This window comes from Electrophorus electricus, chromosome 15 (assembly GCF_041902795.1).
Source record: "Electrophorus electricus isolate QZ-2024a chromosome 15, ASM4190279v1, whole genome shotgun sequence".
NCBI lineage: Eukaryota > Metazoa > Chordata > Actinopteri > Gymnotiformes > Gymnotidae > Electrophorus > Electrophorus electricus.
The window spans coordinates 21,918,463-21,925,637 of record NC_137511.1 but is presented as its reverse complement, the minus strand read 5'-3'; the positions used below and the strand labels follow the sequence as shown (position 1 = coordinate 21,925,637).

The following is a 7,175-nucleotide window of genomic DNA, read 5'->3' as shown; positions in this document are numbered from 1 at the left end:
AAAGAGTGTTCATGCAAAAATGCTTAGCCACCTTGAGCCATCCCACGTCTTCACGTGGGAAACCTTGGAGGCCACGGTAGTGTTTTAAGTAGCGGATCACTCTAATACTCTGATAAGCTTTTGGGCACCTGTTCACCTGGAATTGACATTAGTTTGCTAAAATAATGAGTAGACCATTCGGGAGATTACTGTCTTTGAATTTGCATCTCAGGCCATTTGCAGTCCTGAGTCAATGATATATGGGCACTCATAATTGAGCTTGAAGAAGTCCTAAGACTTAACCCCAAAGTGCCCAAAGCATATAACACCTGCGATGGCCGAGAGGTTAAGGCGTTGGACTTGAAATCCAATGGGGGTTCCCCGCGCAGGTTCGACTCCTGCTTGCAGCGTGATGGAATCAGATGTTTCTCTCCTGATGGCTTTGCTGGAAGAATAAATTCACAGTGTCATGTAGTTCTCCTTTTGCACATGCTTGCCATTCCGTTTGCAACTTTGTGCCAGTGAAACTGTAGGAGTCCTAGGAATTGAAGCAGAAATAGCTGCTTTGTCGATAAGTTGTGATGACCCAGGGATTAATGTGTTAGTGTCAAGCTCCAATGTGCTCTCTTGCAGAATAGAGAATTTAGTTGCTTATTTGAAGTGATTTCTGCAGAGACATCATGCCACCAGTGTGGAGAGCTTGCACTCCCAGACCCTTTCCTGAACGATCTACCTGCCACATAGCAGTGTCTTGTTTCATGTAGTGGAGAAAGCACATCCTTCTTACCTCCGTGATGTCAAGGGCATGTAAAAACTCTTCAACTATTGGACATTCATCTTAGCTCAGTGAAAATTCTGGAAGACTATTTCTCACATGCAAATTGCAGTGGTGTTTGCCTATGCTTTTCTTGTACCAGCATTCCAGGGACAGCACCATCTTTTCTCTTTAACTATAACACTTTATTTATTACACTGTTTACTCCAGTGCCCACCCACCAAAAGTCACTAACAAGATGATGTACTTGCAAGTAACAGCAGTAGTAGCAGCAGCATGACTCGTCTTCATTCTTCCAAAGTTCACACATTACCCTGCTGCTGCGCTCCCTTCGTTTGCTTCCAGTAGCTGCACACATCAGATTTAAAATCTTGATGCTCACCTACAAAGCCAAAAATGGGCCAGCCCTTTGATACAGGGAGTCAATTTGTCAAAGCCCGATTCGTAACTCAAGTGCTTCAAACCTCAAGTATGGCTCGGCTTGAAATTCCATGCTCCAAGTCTCATGGAAGACGAGCATTGAGACTCTTTTCTGTCCTGGCTCACAGATGGTGAAATGAACTTCCACTTGCTGTCCTGACAGCAGAGTTCCTTGAAGTCTTCAACCACAGACTAAAGACCCATCTATTCATGGAATATTTAAATGACAAATGACCCTGCTCCTATATTGACTAAGTAAATTAGCACTTATTTTAGGGTATTATTTATTATTCTGATGTTGTCTAACAAACTTTAGTACTTATTGTTTATTGTACTTATCATTGTTTAAGATAGACCTTATGCATTTTGTACTTCTTGGCAACAGCAGTGATCCCTCTATTTCTACAGTATTCTAGATCATTGGTATATTGAACTCTAACCTACTGTAATGGCTAGGGTGTATTCTATGAGTAAATGACAAAGCACTTTTGTAAGTTGCACTGGATAAGAGTGTCTGCTAAATGCCGTAAATGTAAATGTAAATGTAACAAATACATCTCAAGAATTGACACTGTAGTCCCGAGACAAGTCAAGAGAGAAAATGTACAATCCAAAGTCAAGATGGACAGTTATCAAGCACTACCCTTCACGTAATTGTCAAGTCACCATATTTAATGTCGTTACAATATTTGACACCAGCAAAGCATTTGATGTAGTTTATGAAATTGACAAAATCTTTCCATGCTCTTCAGTCTTGGCCTTGATGGTATGCATGTTTTGTCATGTCTGCTTAGAGATAATGTCGCCACTGTTACAATGTGAATGTAACAAGTACATCTCAAGACTTTACACTCAAGTCCCGAGACAAGTCACAAATGAATAAATACAATCCAAATTCAAGATGGACAGTTACCAAGTACTACCCTTCAAGTCATTGTGCTATTGTATTTATTCATCTATGTAGAAAAATCTAATCTAATCTACATTAATGACGACTGGCAGATGTTTATTTAAAGATACTGACTGAGATTTACTCCTTCACAGGTTTTGAAATATTCTGGATCAGTTTAACTGCAACAAAAAGGTTTTTAAACATATTCTGGTGATGTTGACCCAGTCTTCATTCTCCTCTTTTAACATTGTCAGTGTGCTTTTTACAATGTCGGTGTATTTCTTTTCAAATTCTTGTACAAATGCAAAATACGGCATATACCTGTGTGTCACCTAGACTACATTGCTGTGTGAGGCACAGAAAGGTTCATTTGCACTTGGCTCACTCCTTTTGGAAGTTTGACTGTGTTATGATACAGATTTGTTCAGATTATTGGCCAGATTTGGGCATCATTCACTTTTTCTTGTGGGTCAGAGCTCAGTTCTTTATGTGGCCAACATCATGAGTATAGGAAAATTGCAAACTGGGTTAGATCTTATTTTCAGCATAATTCTTGCAGATCCACTGTGCATGAAAGAAAATTGTGCACTTCTGAAAAGGTAGTAGGATGGTAAAATACTCTTAAATGTCTACTTGGTTCAATATTTATCACTACTTGAAGCTTTATAAAATACACAAATCAAATTGTTATCAGATCACTTCAGTAGATTCTGGAAGTTCACGTACTCTTCTACCCATGATGTGATTTGCAGTCATTTCTACTGTAGAAATTTGGAGTAATGGGATGGAAAAATCCTCTTAAATGTCTATTCCTTACTCTATATACACACACTCATGCTCTTGAATACACATACACATGTGCAAATTAGTTAATTCACATCTTAAGGTTCTTGTCACAGAATCAAAATCAGAGTGAAAGACAAGTTAGAGAAAATGTCTGTTTGAGAATATGCTATTTCAATGGGGAAGTTCATTAATTGTAGGGGAACATTCTGGAAATGAATGTATAGTCTATGCTGAATGTATAGTCTATCTGCTGCAAGGCTGAGTGGAATCTTGGTCTGCATCTGAGTGTGTTTCAGTGCTTGGACTGAAATAGTTTACTCAAAGTGCTGAACCTTTTGGGCAGATCAGAAAAGTGATGCTCATGGCTTGAGGGCTTGTAATTCCCAGCGTGAGGGTCTCCGAGCATCTCTCTCACCTTGGGTGAGGTGTCCTTGTGTAGGTAGTGATAGGGCTTTTTGCCACTGTTGTCACGTATGTTGCAGTTGGCACCATAATCACGCACCAGAACACTCAGGACTGATTCGGGCCTGTGAATAGCAGCGATGTGTAGTGGGGTGTAGCCCTCGTAGCTCTTGGTGTTTACATCAACCCCTGGCCTACCTTGCTGTGAAAGAAAAAGGATCTTGCGCATCATTTCGCTGTTTCCTTGTTTAGCATCCCAGTGAAGTGCTGTGAAACCAGACATGAAGTTTCTCCACTCTGCCAGCTTGATGTCCTGGAGCAGTTTGGTGTCTTTGTTGATGTTTTTCTGGGCTGGTGAAGCAGGTGCCACAGAGTGCCTCCGCTTGGTCATGACTGATCTGTACAGGTCATATCCATCGTTCACTTCACTCAGTTTTCCATAACACTAAAGTATTATCATTGTTTTCCATAACACTAGTGGCATAACACTGCTGATTTTAGTTTTCTATATAATTTTTTCTTTGCTGTTCCACTTTTTTCGAGTGTGGTTTGAAAGCAGTTGGTAACACTCCTTTAACCAGGACCCGACACAGGACCTGTCACTAGTTCACAACAGACAGTGATATAGTTCATTCAACAACTTATATATATATATATAATATTATATAACATATTATATAACAATATATATTATATAACAACTTAAATGGTCTGCAGTAGGGTTTTTATTATATGTTAGCCAGCATAAAGTACTCTGCTCAGTCAGTTTATTTGTCATGTACTTAACAAAGACAGGCTTCCCACTAGCGATCATTTTTGAGGACTTTTCCAAGACATTTTTATGGTGGTCTAGCTAGCTGGTATGGCAAACAGGGTTAGGGTTAGGGTTCTTCACCGAAACCTCCAGTTTTGCATAGAGACAAATTTAGATTGTTGATACATACCTAAATGTAGGATTCAAAGTTTGGTGTACCATTAGGTTCACTTAGTGATGGACACAAACTCAGGTCCCTTTGTATGAGAGACTTGTAAAAGCAATGTAAGCCACCCAGGAGGTTTAGAACATTTCAAGGTCTGTAAGTTTGGCTCATTAGGACATATAGAATTATAGATCATGTGTTTTAGGTATATAGATAATGAAGATGATGTTGTAAATCAGAGATATAGAAAATGATAGACCAGCCTGCTCTAGTGATCTGGAAAGGGGTGTTTATATGTTATTATTATATACTGGCATGTGAAAATAGCTAAAAATTAAATTGAGAAAAGTACATTATTTTGCTGTCAAATGTCGCTTTCTTTTTCAATTTTGCTCACCCAGATTATTAAACACGAAAGCATCTACAGAGCCAAAGCGTATTGATTGTACCAATTTACAGTGTATTCTGTGTACTTGAGTGTAAAATATTTCCATGCTATTTCTCATCCTTCTCACTCTCATTCTTGGGGAACACTTTTCAACATATTCAAAATATGATGTTGAAATGTTTTTAGTGTAGGACTTTGGAGTCATGGGATGGCAAAATCCTCTTAAATGTCTATTCGGTTCACTATATATCACTACTTGAATACACAAATCAAACTGCTATCCGATCCCTGTATGAAATTCTTGAAGTAGACGTCCTCTTGTACCCATGGCATGATTTATAGTCATTTTTACTGTAGGAATTTGGAGTAATGGGGTACCAAACTCCAGGTTCATATATGCAATATTGGAAGCTCTATAAAATAAACAAATCAAATTGTACAAGGACCAACCCCCACAGCAGCCTGAATACACCTCCAGATCATCATCTCTTTACCAGGACCATGCCTCACAGCAGCCAGACCACACCCCACATCAGCGCCTCTGTACCAGAACCATGCCCAACATCAGCCTGACCACACCCCCAGATCATCAAATCTGTACCAGGACCACGCCCCACAGTGCTGAAGCCACCAAAACACCACCCAATTCTATTGAGATGTGTGACATCAAACAAATATTGCAATGGATTTGTACAAAAAATAATTTATATAATAGAATACAAACAAATTATCTTGTATTAATAACAATTATTTTTAACCCCACAGAAACAACCATGATAATGTAATCAACAAAAATGGAAAATAACTTCTGCAGCTCTGTCAAAGTCTGGGTCTGTATGTCGTCAATGGTAGGACATGGGGGGACTCCTTAAGAAGATACATGTTGTGCTCACCTCTTGGGAATAGTACAGTAGATTATGTAATAACAAATTTAGACCATTTCTCTCTCAGTGCATTCATTGCTAAACCACAAACCCCTCTGTCTGATCACAGCCAGATTGCTGTGTTCATGAATAGGACAGAGACTAACACTGCACTCGCACAGCCCAGTAAGCTGTACAAGACTAGGTGACCATACAGATGGGCCCAAAACAGCACAGAACAATTCCAGAAAGAAATCAGTACTGCCTAAATTCAAATACTTTTAGATGCCTTTCTGGACACCACATGTGTTCAAAGTATACAAGACTCAATCTGGCAGTAAAACATCTAAATGTGTTCTTAGAAAAGACACCAGCAAAACCAACATTAAAACAAAAGGGTGCATCAAAAACCAAACCTAAAAAAAGATAATTGGTCAATTTTGGACAAGTGGAATAAACTTAAAAAAGAGATCAGGAAGAACTGGAAATACAAAATGGGGACATTTGGACAAACCATTTCCAAACTCTCTTCCAGACAGTAGAATCAAATGCAAATCTTCAACAAAATCCTATAAAGCAAAAACTGGAGGTGCTACAATTGGCTAATCAAAAACCATTAGACTTCTCAATTACTGAGCAGAAACCTCAGGAGAAAATTAACAAACTAAAATCAAAGAAGGCATGTGGGCCTGACAGTGTACTCAATAAATTGATAAACTTTTCAAGCTCTAAATTTCATTTGGCTATTCTAAAACTGTTTAACCTGAATGGAGGTTTTTTCCCTGAAATCTGAAACCAAGGATTAAGAGCACCAATCTTTAAATCCGGAGATAAATTCGACACTAAGAATTACAGAGGCATCTGTGTGAACAGTAATCTAGGGAAGATAATGTGTAGTGTAGCATTTTAAATTCTAGATTTCTGAAATTCCTTACTAAACACAATATCCTGAGTAAAAGACAAATTGGATTTCAGCCAAATTACCACACCATTGCCTATATTTACCCCCTATATTATTATAATTATTAATATTGTTTATTGGTAATAGGAGTTGTTGTAGTTATATTATTGTTGTACTTACTATTATTGTTAGCAGTAATTTCTTCACTAAAGCTTTGGCACAATTGAATTGAACTGAATGTGTGTGTGTTTGTGTTCTCATAAAAAGTCCTGAAGTGTCCAGAACAACCTCTCAATCCCAGAACACCCTGAGCAAGAGAGACACAGAGAGAGAGAGAGGGAGAGAGAGAGAGAGAGAGAGAGAGAGAGAGAGAGAGAGAGAGAGAGAGAAAGGGACGAGAGAAAATGGGGAGACAAATGAAGGGAGAGGGACAGAGAGGGAGAATGAAAGATGAAGAAGAATGGAAACAGAAACCGAGAGTTGATGGGTGATATTTTGTTGAGTGAATGAGAGAGCGAATTTAAGAGACTCAGAAAGATACCCGAAAGAGAAAAAGCAGGATTAGATGTGGGAGTCTATTGGATGATGGATGACGAGTAAGAGCAGTGGAGTCTGACACAGCTGGAAACAGCCCTCAAGCTCCATCCATTCCAACTCCAAACTTGGACAAATGTGGTCAAAATTGGAAAAAGATCTTAAGGCATTCTTGGCAACTTGCTTGTCGTAAATAGGAGCATTATTCCTGCTGTCATGGAAGCAAACTGTAACACTGCATGAATTCCATGCCTGTTAGTCTGGCTGAGATTGCTTCTAGTAGCAAGGAACCATTTATAAAAGTCTTACTGAACC

The 7,175-nt window shown here is 38.9% G+C and overlaps 1 non-coding gene across 1 annotated transcript; it reads left to right on the top strand.

Annotated features, from left to right (window-relative positions):
- The first annotated feature begins 307 nt into the window (after positions 1–307).
- Positions 308–389, top strand: trnas-uga (transfer RNA serine (anticodon UGA)). Its single transcript has one exon. It is a non-coding gene; the product is annotated as a tRNA-Ser (tRNA).
- Positions 390–7,175: the final 6,786 nt, after the last annotated feature.